Source organism: Equus caballus, chromosome 18 (genome assembly GCF_041296265.1).
Source record: "Equus caballus isolate H_3958 breed thoroughbred chromosome 18, TB-T2T, whole genome shotgun sequence".
Lineage (NCBI taxonomy): Eukaryota > Metazoa > Chordata > Mammalia > Perissodactyla > Equidae > Equus > Equus caballus.
Window position 1 is genome coordinate 13,883,561 of NC_091701.1, and position 13,289 is coordinate 13,896,849.

General features: G+C 52.1%; 1 protein-coding gene across 1 annotated transcript in view; it reads left to right on the forward strand.

Moving 5' to 3' along the window:
• Positions 1-8,760, forward strand: part of LOC106781936 (coiled-coil domain-containing protein 93-like) — an 88,959-nt gene extending 80,199 nt beyond the window's left edge. The window contains exons 7-8 of the transcript XR_011428175.1: positions 48-379; positions 5,694-8,760. The gene's annotated coding sequence lies outside the window, so the exon portion shown is untranslated. The remainder of the gene's footprint in view (positions 1-47; positions 380-5,693) is intronic.
• The last annotated feature ends 4,529 nt before the right edge of the window (positions 8,761-13,289 follow it).

Below are 13,289 nucleotides of genomic sequence, written 5' to 3' on the forward strand. Positions count from 1 at the left end.
CTGACACAGACCTGATGCCCGGGCCCACACCCTTTCCACTTTCCCAGGAGCCATCGAGATCCTACATGTTAGTGTCCCTCAGAGGGGCGCTGAGTATCGGCAATGGGAGCCTTCCCTGTCTTAATAAGCTGAGTCGCCATCAGAAGGAACACAGAGACATTGTCTGCGTGCCACCCGGCCGGCTGTTCCACATCGTCCGTCCGCACCATCTGCAGTGCCGGGGGCTGCTCCCAGCCGGCCTGAGCACACGCGCCCGAAGCTTAGTCCTGGCTCCATCCTGCGCTGGGTCGCTGAGTCCTCCGAGTTCAGTCCTCCCATCCATGGGGCTGGAATCAGTAGCTACTCCACGAGGATCCAGGAGGAGTAAACGGGCTAAGAGGTACGAAATCCTTGTGGCTGCGGGGGGTATATTGCACACAGGGCTCTGGGGGTCTATTGCACCAGTCTTGTTATTTCTCTCCCCTTTGTTGAATGAGGAGGAGACCCCGGGGGCAGGGCTTGTCCCCATTCTCACCGCTGCCCAACTGTGGGTGGTGCCCAGGCTGGACTCCGTCCCCTGCCCCTCCTGAGTGTCCCCACTTCCACGCCTCAGCTGCTTGGAAACTCGGTGAGGCTGCCCCGCTTCCTGAGGCCCCTATACCTCTCCCCTCCTCACCCAGCATCTCCCCAGGGGTGACTCCAGCGCCCTCCAGCCCCAGGCCCTAGGCCCCAGGCCCCACGCCCTGCCGTGCTGGATGTGAGTGAAGTAACGGACACGCACTGTGCCTCCTGCACAGTCTGAGGGCACTGAGCATCCCAGTCCTGTCCGAGGCCCCGGGAGCCCAAGGGCGCAGGGTCTGAGTCTTCAGTCATGCAGGAATTCATCCGACAGTTCTCAGCACCTGCTTTGCCAGGTGGTTACTGGGAATGGAGAGATGAGGCAATGACAGGCCAGCTGGGCAGAAAGGGGACCCGTGGATGTTCATGGTGCAGCATGAGGACAGGGTGACCAAGGGCTGACCTCGTAACCATTCTGAGCCTCGGTTTTCTCATCTTTAAAACAGGAATAGCAAAACCTACCTCACATGGCTGTTGTTGAGGAGAGCGGCAGCCTGGTCCTCTGCCAGACACTGTCCTAAGCACTTTAAAGACACAAACTCCCTTGATCTACATGAAAATTCTATGACATAGGTACCACCGTTATCACCCCTTTTTGCAGATGAGGAAACTGGGGCACAGACAGGCGAGGTAACTGCCTCAGATCACGGAGCCCGGGCGGTCCAGCTCTGGTGTCCAGCTCTTGATCGGTGCCCTCATGGGGTGTCCGGGGCCTCCCGTCGCCCTTTACTGGGACCCACGGCCACAGCCTGACGTCAGTGTGACTATTCATGGGGGCGGGTTGGGGGCACCACCAGCCGGTTTCTCCAGGCACTCCTTTCCTATGAGACCGGCAGCTCAAGGGGCTGTGTTGTATTCGCCGCTGGTTACCCAGGCCCAAGTCCAGGCCACCACATTGCCAAGTCTGAATGGATGTTTGTAGAATGAATACCCAGTGTCTGTGTTTAGCGTGCATTGTGCCCACCATGTCCTTATCTGCACTGCACACCTGGCTGCATGACTGTCACCTCTAGCAGGCCCTGTGCCAAGGACAGCCAAGGGGACTGGAGCTGCTCAGCCAGGGGCAGGGAGCCCTGTGGATGCCCCAAGTGTCTCCTGGGCTGTCCAGGGCCAATTCTCAGGACGGCTGAGATAGCTTCCAGGAACGGCAGTGAGCTCCCTGCCGCTGGGGATGTGCAAGTAGGTGTTTGGGGGTGTTTCCTGAGGATGACTCAGTATCCAATGGGGCATGGGGTCAGACAGCTTTCAAAGTCCATTTGAGGCCTGTGTCTCTGCAGGCAGCACAGAGCAGTAGTTAAGGACATGGGCCGTGGGGCCTGGGATATAGCAAGGTTTCCTGCTCTGTGACCTTGAGCAAGCCCCTCCCCTCTCTGTGCCTCAGTGTTGTCTTCTGTAACAGAGAGCTAATAATGGGCTCCCGGGAGTGCTAAGAGCTGCTCTCCTCACCATCTCCATCATCTCAGAGGAAGGGAGGAGGGAGGCCTGGTCCAGGGGCAGGGTGACATCGGGGAGCCCCAGTCACATCTGCTCCACTCCCCACACCATGAACATCTTGCATCCGAGCCGTTGTGTGTGCTGTTCCTCCAAGCACACCCACACCCTGTCCCCGACCCCACCCAATCAAATCGTGGTGATGTTTGAGGCCACCCCAGATCCCATTGGATGTCTCCTCCCTTCTCACTGAAGCCGTCCACATCCCTGCCTCCTCCTCTGGTGCTATCTGGTCTCTTGTGGACAGAACCCCAGGCTTTCTCCTCCTCATAGTTGCCTGAGCTGCCAGCCTAGGACCAAGTACACAGCAGGCGCTCAATACACGTTTAAGGCTGCAGGGTCCCATTCACTGTGCTCCAACATGAGGGCATACTGCTCTCTTTCCCACGGGTGCCCTGAAAAATGCAGTGCACAGAGCGAGCCTTGTTGGGCTCACAGAGGAGTGGAGGGATGTACCACGTGTGTGTGTGTGGCGGGGGGGGGGCGGCCTGGGCAGCACCACCTGCCTCAGGGGCTGCAAGAAAGGGCGGCTCCCCTAAGAGCCCAGCCCTCCATATGGCAGCCAACCACCCAGCAGCCTGCAGGCTCCCGTTCTCTCCTCTGGGGGCTGAGCTGCCCCTGAACATCCACGAGGAGGCACTAGGTGGGGGGTCCGAGGGGAGTGGAGGCTGCAGGGCCAAGAGCATCCAGAGTCCAGGCCGCCTCAGGCAGCCGCTCCTGAGCCCACCCCGGGCCAGGCCTCTGAAACCAGCAGCCTAACCTGGGGCCCCGGGGAAATCTAGATTTTAAAAATTAATGCTAACATTTAAAAACTGGAAGATTACAGGCAAAATTCCAGGGGTCTAGCTTATTTTATGTATGAAATGAGAGGATCTGGCCACCTGTGACAGTCCCCCCAGGCAACGCTCTTCTGGAGCTGAGCTGGAGCCGCTCTCTGGACAGAGCTTGTGCCCCCAGCTCGCCACAGTCCCCACCACTCCCTAAGCGTCCCCCTGCCCAGGTCCTCCCCGGCCTCTGCCAGCCGGCCCGACCCCTGGAGGCATCTGAGTTTGTCGTCCTCCCGTTAGCCCCGTGGAGCTTCACTTCTTCACCCGGGACGTGACCCCACCAGTGTCCAGCCTGGGTTAGATGCACGGGGAATGCAGCCTCAGAGCAGGGGTTCATTGCGTGCCCCAAAGGCAGCTGAGAAGGGGTGTGGGTGGGCGAGGCCTGGGACCAGGGGCTCAGGGAAGTGTCCCCAAGGAATGCTGTGTCTTCTGACTCCAAAGCTGTACCCTGACCTCCTGCCCGTCTCCCACTCCCTCGTGCATCACTGTAGCCAGGCGTTCCACAAACCCTGGGCATGCTGGGGCAATGACCCCAAGGTCATCACAAAGGGCACCAGCAACAGGCGCCCGTCCAACGCTCCATCTCCAACAGCTCAGCACAGCGCCACTGTGAGGAGGCCACTGCCAGACCCACTTATAGTGAGAAACTGAGCCTCCAAAGGGACGAGGGACCCGTCCAAGGTCACGCAGACTTAGAAAGCTAGAAGCCAGGTCTGCCGGTCTCTCACACAAGCAGACAGGCCAGCTCAGGCGATGAGAACCAGGTGACCTAAGCACAGAGCGGGCTGTGTGTGTCATTGTGGGGGTGGGGGTAGTGGATGGGCAGGCTGGGGAACAGATTCCACAAGGGCAGAGTCTCGCAGGGTGAGGGCACTGCTGTCTGGAGAGCAGAGGAAAGGCCTGGAGGTGCTGCTGGATGAGAAACACGGCTTGTACGTGACAGAGGGGGACTCCGGAAGCCACCACCCTCATGTGTGGAGGCCCCTGGACTCCCACTCCTCCCAGCTTGAGCCCCACCCTGGCAGCTCTGTCTCCATCTATGTCTCTGTCTCCCCTCTTTCTGCTGCCCCGAGGCCCAGCCCCTGAGCCGGCTCCTCCTCAGCATCCTGTGCTTTCCACATTGTCCTGTCTTGGCTCAGACACCACAGATGCATTCCCTCCCTTGAAGTGATAATTAAATTACTGAGGGATATCCTCATGACATGTCCTCAAAGGTTAAAAAGAATTAACACTGGAAAAAAAATTCAGACTGCTAATGCCCTAAATGAGCACAGGGTGAGAGAAGGCCGCTCAGGTTCCTGGGAATGAGGAGCCCTGGTCCAGGAGGGAGAGAGGGAGGGGGTGAACTTGGCCCCCATGCGGCCTGTGGGTAATCCTCTCATGTCTTTGGGGTTTTACCTGTGGTCATGTGTCTGAGCCCATTTCTGCATCTGGCCCAGAACCCCCCAAGGGCTCACAGGTTGGAGAGCTCATCAGAGTGTGATCACAGCACTGAGGGCCCAGGTGAGGCCAGAGGGGCTGCAGGAGGGGGTGGGCATCAAGAATTGCTTCACAGAGGAGGTGAGATCTGAGCTGGGTCTCCAAGGACGAGCCATCATCTAGCCAGGGCCTGGCACCAGGCAGGAACCAAACACATGATGAGCGAATGAGTGAGTGAACGAATGAACAGGCACCCACCTAACAGACAGAAGGAGGGGCAGCCAGCCCAAGCCGAGGCTGAGACACAGGGGTCCTGGGGAATGTGGGGAGGGGCTGCCGTGGGCGCCTGCCTCGCCCCCTTTATGGCCGTCCTGCTGCCACAATAGCTGTGCTCTGCCCGCTCGGGAGCCCTGGTCTGACCTCTGCTCTGGGAGGCTGCTTGCCATTCCCAGCTATACCTGCCTGTGTCACCTCCGTGTCCCCATGTGTACGTATACCAGCCCCGGGGATTTGTGAAGAGGGGGAGGTTGGTGTGTAGCCCAAGGCTGAAGATGGAAGGGAGAGAGTCACAGGGTTCCTGAGGTGGTGGATCGCAGGGGTTGGGGGGGCATCAGTCAGGCAGGGTGGGGAGGAGCACTGCCTGGGGGTGGAGGAGTCCACTTGTGGGGATCCGTCACCCAGAGGGGCTTCACAGAGAGGAGGCAGATGTGGGGAGAGGGTTGAACTCCGATTGGGACATGCTGACTTCGAGAGGCTCAGGGACACCCAGACAGAGCAGTCCAGGAGAAGCTGGACGTGGGGGTGAAGGTGCAACAGAGGGTCAGGGTCAGAGCTTGAGACCCAGAGGAGATGGGTCAGAGGGGCAGTGGAGGGGCTGGAGGACCTCGAGGATGTTCATCCAGGGGGGTCGTCAACCGGGAGACTGCTGTGTTGATTTCACAGCCTCCTGGTACCTGACACAGCTGGGCCCAAGGAGGCCATTCAATGAACACGTGTGACTTCACCCAAATTTGCCTGGTTCTACTTTAAATAATAGAATGGAATAGAATTTGTTGAACTCAGGTTAATTAGCTAGAAAGGTGTAAGCAAGGATTACAAACAAAAGTGCAATTTGGATTCGAGACAAAACTAAGAATCCACACTAGTAACTAAGACTCTCCAACATGCAGCCCACTGTGGCCTCAGGGCCTTTGCAGTTGCTGGTCTTGCAGCCTGCAACACTCTACCCTCTGCATTGCTTACTCCCTAAAAATCTTCAGGAATTTGTTCAAACGTCCTTCCTGACTTTTTCTCCATGGTATACATCCCCACCTGACACTGTGTATATTTTACTTCTTTTTTCTCTGTCTCCCCAACTAGGCTGTCAGCAGATGAGACTGGAGACCTCTGCATGCTTCTTCTGCTGCTGTGCCCGGTGTCCAGAGCTGGCCCAGCAGCAGTAGGGCCTCACTGACGTGCGCTGGGCGAGTGAAAACTACAGACCACACAGGAGCATGTTTCTGGGAGTGCTAAGTGCTGTCTGCTCATTCACTGTTCATGAAGCCCCGCTCTGTGCCCAGCCCTGACTCCGGTTGGAGGCACGAACGGACGGCAGTGAAGGAGATGAGAAAACAAACTCTGCTGCTCCCATGGAGCCAACATCACAAAGAGGGACAAACAGTGAGCAGAACACAGCAGGTTAGAAGGCAGCAGGGTCACCGAGGAAAAGCAGGGCCAGGGGACCAGGAGGGGGATGGGGGCAGTGGTGGGAGGAGACGAGAGGGGGGAGGCCCAGATGGTGCAGGGCCTGGGGGTTCCTGTGAGGACCTTCCTCTGGGTGGGGAGCGTCACGGTGGGGTGCTGAGCAAGGGGCCGGGCCCTGAACGCTGTGAGGGGGAATGGGGTGGGTGATGGCAGGGAGACTGGGGTGGGGACGCTGTCGCTGCAGACGGAGCAGGCAGGGAAGGCTCCTCAGGTGACATCTGAGCTGAGCCTTGTCTGGACCATGTTTCTAGCTTCTGTAACCTGATGCTTTAACATCTGTCCTGCGTGCACAGGCGGACATGCCTTGTTCTGAATCCGATCAATTCGGCCTTCTGCCTCCCTCGTCTTGCCGACCCGCCACCCCCAGGGAGAACCCTCCTCCTTGGGCCCATTTTTCAAATACAAACCAACCAATCCAGTGTCCATCCACACCCCAACTACCTCCTCTGTTGGACACGTGTAGTCGAGGCCGCTACCCCCTGCCCTTGTCCCCCAGGGTGGGTATCAGACAACTGGGACAGCCTCGTGCCCCAAAGCCTGTGAAGTTATTTAGACCAGCCAGTCCTGAGCCTGCTCACCCTGCCTCGCTGTTCCTTCCTCCAGAAACTACTGGAAAGGCTCCTTCTGCCTGCAGTGTCCCCCACTCCCTCTGCCTCCTGACCACCCTGGGGCTTCCCTGTGGGGCCCTGCGTGCCTTGGCGTCCCCACTTGGGGAACCGTGAGCAACAAACTATCTTGTTAATGGTGTTGTCTCTTGAGCTGTTGGCCTTCCTGAACCTCCAGATTTCCATTAATATATTCTATTTTAAACTGGCCCTACAAGATATTTTGCAGACACTTAGCGTAAACAAATGAAGAACAAATATCTGTTACAAGTGTACTATTTTACTTGAAATTAGAATTTATTTTCTTGGGGTTCAGGCAACAATAGCAGCCTCTCAGGAACTTTAAGAAGCTCCCAGCGGCCTGCCCCCAGCCGTGGGTGGGGCCAGAGGGAGAGGTTGGGCTGCTCCCCTCATGCTGCCCAGCATGGAGGAGGTTGCCACAGCAGGTGACCTCTGGGCCACTTCGAATGTTGCTGGTGCTGTGGGTGGAGGGGAAGGCCCCAGGGCCACGCAGGGTGGTTGGGCTGGGGGTGGCGGTCCTGGACTCCAAGCCGGGTAGCAGACTCGCAGGCTCGGTGGCCTTCAGCTCTGACTCCGGGTTCCCCTCAGGCAGCTGATGCTGGTTTTCGGCCCTGCAGAGCCAGGCAAGTAAGCCGAGTTTGGTGCGATGGCGTCTTCCTGCGCATGCAGACGCCTTCAGCTGCACCGAGTAGGTGAGGGAGGAGCTGCGGCTGCTGGGGTCCATGGGGGGCACACAAGGTCTTACCACGATGGCGTGGCCCTCCATCTGCGGTTTCTTGCTGCTGAGTATCAAGTATGTGGCCGTGATGGCATCGTATCTCCTGTGTTGTAAAGAATCTTCTGTCTCGCTGAAACCCATGCTCACCATTACTTTCGTTATCCAGGGGTCCTTGGTGTCAAAGGGCAGCTCCTTGTAGGGCCGCAGTTTCTCTTGCCCCATATTCACCCAGCAGGCCTTCAGGATTTTCTTCAGAGTTATTCTCTTTCATGGGTCGAAGGAGAGCATTTTGCAGAGGTTCCTGCACTCCCAGGACAGGAACATCGGCAGCGGGAACCTCCCACTCAGCACCCGCCTGCGCACCGTCGCCAGGTCACACCCCCAGAACGGCGGGGCCCCGGTGAGCAGGAAGAACAGCACCACGCCCAGGCTCCACACGTCCGCCGGGGGCCCGGCGTAGGCTCGGCCCTGCAAGGTCTCCGGGGCCGCGTACCAGGGGCTCCCGCACTGGGTGCTCAGCTCCGGGCCCAGGAACACGGCGCTGCTGCCGAAGCCCGACAGCTTCGCGTTGCCCTCGCCGTCCAGAAGGACGTGCTCCAGCCGCAGGTCCCGGTGCACCACGCCCTTCCGGTGGCAGTACTCCAGGGCCGAGGCGAGCTGCCGAAACTTTCCTCTGGCCTCGTCCTCCGCCATGGGGCCGCTCTTCCGGATGTGGTCCAGCAGGTCTCCTCCGCTCACGAGCTCGCTGACGATGAACGACGTGTCCTCTGTGGCCACGACCTCCAGCAGCTTGAGCACGTTCGGGTGGCGCACGGTCTTCAGGCTCTGGACCTCGCAGTGCAGCGCCTTTGCTCTGGAGGCGCTCTTCCCACTCCTCTCCACCATCTTAACCGCCACCTCGGTCCCAGTGGGCAGGTGCCGGGCCAGCTTCACCTTGCAGTAGCTGCTCTGCCCGATGGTCTTTAGCAGCTTGTAACAGGCTACATGGGTCTTACTGTTGCCAGAGGTGGCCGCCAGGCCCAGAGACATGGTGACCTGAAACTACTCTGACACTAACACTGCTACTTACTTACTAATTAGGCTAACAAACAGAAGTAACTAACACTAATGATTCTAACAAGGCCACCTATGCTTACTAACTATAGTAACAAATAATACAAACTGTAGTAAATATGTTAACTATGCTAACTACAACCCAATACCAACTATCCCAACTGCACTAACAATACTAACTAAAAAATTTAAAGAACATAGGAGAAAGAGCAAAAACAAAGAAAAAATAAAAAATTAAAATGAGAAAAGAACCAAGAAAAATTGAGAAAAAGGGAAAAAAGAAAAATGAGAAAAAGACAAAAAATTAAAAAATGAGAACTGAGAAATATAAAAAAGAAAATAATAAATAAAAATGAAAGTAAAAATAAAGAGAAAAAAGAAAAGTAAAAGGAAAAATTAGAAAAGTCAAAACGAACAAAACAAATGAGAAGAGAGAACCAAGAAAAATTAAAAAAATAAATAAAAATGAAAAAAGAAAAATGAAAAAAGACAAAAAGAATAAAAAAATGAAAAGAAGAACCAAGGAAAATAAAAAAAAATAAATAAATATGAAAAACAGAAAAAAAACAAAGAAAAAGGGAAAAATAAAAATGAGAGAAAAGAAATGAGAAAATGAGAAAGGAGAACAAAGAAAAATCAAAAAGAAAATAAGTGCCTCCTTATGAAGTCAGAGCAAGAAAGGCACCAGGCATGGCTGGGGATAGACACCAGTGGTTGGCTCACTTTTTGGTCTCAAGACCCCTTAACTCTTAAGAAAAAGGACCCCAAAGAGCTTTTTATTTGTGTGAGATATTAGAGAGTGGTGTTTACTTTATTAGAAATTAAAATCTGTAGGATCCTTCGGTGGCCTTTCCACTTCTAATTAAAAAATCTGTAATCATTTTTGGCTTTTAAAGACCTTATAATGTCTACACTTCAAATATTCAATTCCTTTTCCATAAATTCTGTTTAATCTGAAAAAGATCCTCCAACTTAACTGATAGTATAATACTATAGGAAAACGTTCTGTTGCATAAGACATGTGAAGGGACATCATTAACGTTCATAAAGCTGAGAGGAAGAGAGCTTTCCTCCTATTTTCCCAGTAAGATCAGGAGCTGCTTTCTCACCAGAAACCTTGGAGGCCAGAGGGCATGGGCTGATGTACTCAAAGTACTGAAGGAAAAAGGAATCCCACTAAGAATCCTACATCTGGCAGAAGTGTCCTTCAAAAATGAGGGAGGAATTAAGACATTCCCATAGAACCAACGGCTGAGAGAGTGCTGTACACCAGACCTGCCTCCAGCAAGGGGAGTCCTTCAGGCTGAAAGGAAAGGACCCTGGACGGGAACTCGATGCCTTAAGAAGAAGTAACATCTCTGGTCAAAGTAAGTATGTGGATAATTACAAAAGCTGGTACTATTGTAACTTAGTTTGTAGCTCCACTTTTCATTTTCTACATTAAGAGACTAAAGGATTAAACCCCCAATTATTAGCATTTGTTTTTGGACTCACAGTGCCTAAAGATGTAATTTTGTGACATTAATAACTGAAATGGGGTGGAGTCTGAGCTGAATAGGAGCTGAGTTTCGTATGTTACTGAAGTGAAGGTGGTATCAATTGACATTCGAGTGTTCTAACTTTAGGATGTTAAGTGTAATCCCATGATAACCACAAAGAAAAAAGCTATGGAACATACACGAAGGAAAATGAGAAGGGAGGGAATTAGATTGCCTTTTCAGTCATTGTACAGATGAGCTGCACAGCCCTGTCAGCACAGAAAGCCCAGGGGACGGCTTCTCCACTGAACCATCTCTGCTGATCACAGGAGGCCACCCTGTGGCCCTTTCCCATGTCTGCAGCGTCAGTGACAGTCTTCCTCAGGTTGTCTTTTGAGCTAATTGACAGTGCAGTGCAGGGTAGTTTCTCCAGGATGCCATAAAGCGGTTGTCAGCTGTCTTGAAGGCTCTGGCTGTCCATAGCTCTCGCCACAGCTACACAACGCCTGCCAGGGCCACAGGCCACCTCCTGTCTCACCACAGGTGCGAAATTGCAAGTAACACCAATGACGATGATGATGAGTGCCACTCCTTACATGCCAAGCCCTGGGCTGGGCCCTGGTGCACGTTACTAATGATTTCCACAGCAACCTAGCAGGTCCAGCGTGGTCTTCACTGCAGAAAAGGGGGACTGAGGCTCCTGGAGGCTGTGTAACTACCACTGTCACATAACCAGCTGACGCCGAGGCCCATTGTGAACCCAGGTTTGCCGACTCAACCCACTCCACCCACTGCCTGCTACGCCATGCTCCTGTCACCGCCTCAGCAGCCAGCGGCAGACCAGCGTCCGTCCATCATGTTAGAAGTCAGGACAGAGGTTACTTGAGGGCAGTGATGGAAGGGGCCGTGGGGGCTTGTGAGTGCTGATGATGTTGGGCTCCTGATCCAAGGACTGGCTAGCCAGGTGCGATATTATGATTTACGAGAAGTAAATATTTGGTCATTCAGATGACCAAAATATATTTCTTATATCTATTTGGTCTTCCTCTGTGGTTTCTGGCTTACAGCTCCGAAAGCCCTTTGAATTTCCAGAGAGAGAAGAGCAATGGAAGCATCTTTGGTTGTACTGTTGGGTCTCTGGTCCTCCACTCCTGAAATTGCTTCAGAACCATAAAGGTGGAAGAGGTGTCTTGTTATTCATAACAAGCCCGTTTCTGCCACAACTGGGTCTATGTTCATCATGTGACTTTTTCTTTTTTGAGGAAGATTAGGCCTGAGCTAACATCTGCTGCCAATCCTCCTCTTTTTGCTGAGGAAGACGGGCCCTGAGCTAACATCCATGCCCATCTCCCTCTACTTTGTATGTGGGATTCCTGCCACAGCGTGGCTCGACAAGTGGTGCCATGTCCACACCCGGGATCCGACCCGGCGAGCCCCGGGCCGCTGAAGCGGAACTTGCACAGTTAGCTGCTGTGCCGCCAGGCCGGCCCCTCCTGCTTAGTTCTGATTTCACTTCTCGTAGTTCCTCCTCAGGACCCTGTTCTGGAAGGGAGCTTTGATTGGTGTTTCAGGAGTTCATGGGTCAATGAGCAATCCCAAAAGGAAATTAAGAAAACATTCCATTTAAAATAGCATCAAAAATGACAATACTTGGAAATAAGTTTAACAAAAGAAACACAGAACTTATATACTCTGAAAACTACAAAATATTATTGAAAGAAATTAACCAAGATTTAAATACATGGGAAGAGATCCTATGATCGTGGATCAGAAGACTTCATAATGTTACGATGACAACACTCCCCAAATTGATCTTCAGAGTCAACACAATCCCTGTCACAATCCCAGCTGATTATTTGTAGAAATTGACAGGCTGCTCCTAAATTCATATGGAAACATAAGACTCAGAATAGCCAAAACAATTTTGAAAAAGAAGAACAAAGTTAAAGGACTCATACTTCCCAATTTCAAAACAATACAAAGAAATAGTAATAAAAATGGTGTGCTGCTGACATAAGGATAGACATATAGATCAAAGGAATAGAATTGAGAGTCCAGAAGTAAACCCATATATCAATGGTGAGTTGACTTTTCACAGTGGTTCCAAGGCCATTCAATGAGGGAAAGGACAGTCTTTTAGACAAATGGTGCTGGGACAATTGGCTAACACATGTAGAGAATGCTAATGGACCCCCACCCCATGTCATATACAAAATTATCTCAAAATCAACCAAAGACCTAAGTAAGAGCTGCAACTATAAAACTCTTAGAACAAAGCATAAAGGTAAATTTCTGTGACCTCGGATTTCATAATGGATTCATAGATACGACACCAAAGGCACAAGCAACAAAAGAAAAAAATAGATAAATTGGACTTCATGACAACTAAAACTTTTGTGCTTAGAGGACATTATCAAGAAAATGAAAAAACAACCCACAGAATTCAGGAAAATATATCTGATAAGAGACTTGTATCTAGAATATAACAAGAACACTTACAACTCAACAATAAAAAAGAGAAACAACACAATTAGAAATGGGCAAAGTGTCTGAACAGACATTTCTCCAAAGAAGATATATAAATGGACAGTAAGACATGAAAAGATACTCAACATCATTAGTCATCAGAGAAATGAAAATCAAAACCATGAGATATCACTTAACACCTATTAGGATGGCTAAAATCAAAAAGTCAGACAATAATAAGCATTATCGGGGATTCAGAAAAATCCAGAAAGTATTCTGGCATTGCTACCACTATCTTCCTAGAACTCCCGTAGGAGAGCATTGTAAAATACCCTTTTTTATATGAATTTCAAATATTGTCTCCCGTTTACATTTGTCTTTTGTTATCTGAGCTTCTTGGATGGGTGTCTTGGAGACGAGGAGGTGGGGGAATTTGGAGGGTGACCTGTGTTTTGTGTGAGCTGGCGGCAGCACTTCCTCATCCCCCAGGGAATGCCTCCATCTCCTACTGTAACGGTCTCAAGGCTCTATAGAATGATGGGACTCTCTCAGGCTGATATTGATATTTTCTCCCGGGCTTCTTCAACAGTGCGATTCAGTTCACTTATTGCTCAGAAAACATTGCTATGGTAACCTATTCTGGCGTGTAAAGCAGTTACTTAGAGTTGAGGAAAGAGAAGGTGGACTAGAAAGCTGAACACTCCAGCCATTCAGTCGCCATTTATTACCCAAAGGCCCTTGAGGGAATGAAGGGAAACAAGCACACGGAGGCTCATTGCCGCTCTCTGTCCCTTACAGCTGAGGAAGGGGTTGATCCAGCTGCTGATCAGAGGACAGTTCTCTAAGGCAGGGGAAGGTGCTGGATTGAATT